The sequence below is a fragment of the Castor canadensis genome, chromosome X (genome assembly GCF_047511655.1).
Source record: "Castor canadensis chromosome X, mCasCan1.hap1v2, whole genome shotgun sequence".
In the NCBI taxonomy this organism is placed as follows: Eukaryota; Metazoa; Chordata; class Mammalia; order Rodentia; family Castoridae; genus Castor; species Castor canadensis.
Genome location: NC_133405.1, coordinates 95,535,082 through 95,536,559, shown reverse-complemented (window position 1 = coordinate 95,536,559; position 1,478 = coordinate 95,535,082). Strand labels below are relative to the sequence as shown.

Sequence of the window (1,478 nt, the reverse complement as noted above, 5' to 3'; positions counted from 1 at the left end):
ACAGGCTACCAGTAATTGCAGAGTTCATGGTGGTAACACCCTGATATGTTATTATAAGGATAAAATGAGTTAATATACTTGAAAAGCTAAGACTAAAACCTGGCACATCATAAATGCTCAGAAAATATTCATTTGTTATTATTACTATTACTCCTCAACTGTTAATGGTTGTTATCATGTAGAAAAGCAAACTAGAACTGTCAGATATTTCAAGAGAAACAGAATTTTTATGTGAAATACCCTCAATTTAAAGTGTTGATAACTCCATTTCCATCCTGTTCAGGGAGGGGTCCATACAGTGTTGTTATTGATTCCTACCATAATTTAAAAGAAAACTTTTACACAATGTATGGAGCCCTTGATGGTCTGCAAATGAAGGAGGAGGATGTCCTGAAATTTCTTGCAAAAAGAACACACTTAGCTACCACTAACCTTGATATCCAGATGGAACACTTAAGTATATCTACAAAAAGGAAAAGTGATGTATCCACAGAATACCATCAGCTTGGGAGAAGTTACTAGCAGCTTGTGCTTTTGTTGCCATTGAAAATCCTGCTGGAGTCAGTGTCCTATCCTTCAGGAATACTTGACCAGCGGGCTATGATGAAGTTTATGGCTGATACTGGAACCTCTCTAATTGTTGGCTGCTTCACTCCTGGAACCTTCATTAACTAAATCCAAGCAGCATTCTGTGTCTTCTGGTGAGGACTGATCTCAGAGCTGATCACCAGCCACTCACAGAGGCATCTTACATCAACCTACCTACTATTACTCTGTGTAACACAGATTCTCCTCTGTGCTACATTGCCATCCTGTGCAACAACAAGGGAGTTCACTCAGTAGGTCTGATGCTGGCCCAGGAAATTCTGCACATGCATAGCACCATTTCCAGTGAATATCCATAGCAGGTTATACCAACCTCTGCTTCTACAGAGATCTGAAGAAATTGAAAAGAAAGAGCATGCCTCTACTGACAAGTCTGTGACCAAGGAGGAATTTCAGGGCAAATGAACTATGCCATCACCTAAGTTCACTGCTACTTAACCTGAGGCCACAGACTAGTCTGATGGCATGAAGGTACCCTCTGTGACTATTCAGCAGTTTCCTACTGAAGACTGGAGTAGCCACACAGCCATTGAAGACTGTTCAGGCCACTGAATGTGCAGGAACAACCACTGAGCGGTCTTAAACTATTCTTCTGAAGACACTTCAGCAAAATAGAAAGAAAGTTGAAAATAAACATCAGTTACAAAATAAAATAAAATAAAATTTTGATAACTAACTGTAATTTAAAACACTTGCCAACATTGTGACGATCAAACAATGCAACACAACAGTGGAATAGATTTGGACCAGTAGCTTGCATCTTTTGCACTATGTTTTTTCTTCTTGCTTTTGCCTGCCATTTTTATTCCTAGATTTGTTCATACCCTGAAGAACTTGCCTTACATAGCATTGCCATCTCTGGTTCAGCTGGC

At 39.6% G+C, this 1,478-nt stretch overlaps 1 pseudogene; it reads left to right on the top strand.

Annotated features, from left to right (window-relative positions):
• Window positions 1-345: 345 nt before the first annotated feature.
• On the top strand, window positions 346-1,158 carry LOC141419481 (small ribosomal subunit protein uS2B-like; annotated as a pseudogene).
• The last annotated feature ends 320 nt before the right edge of the window (window positions 1,159-1,478 follow it).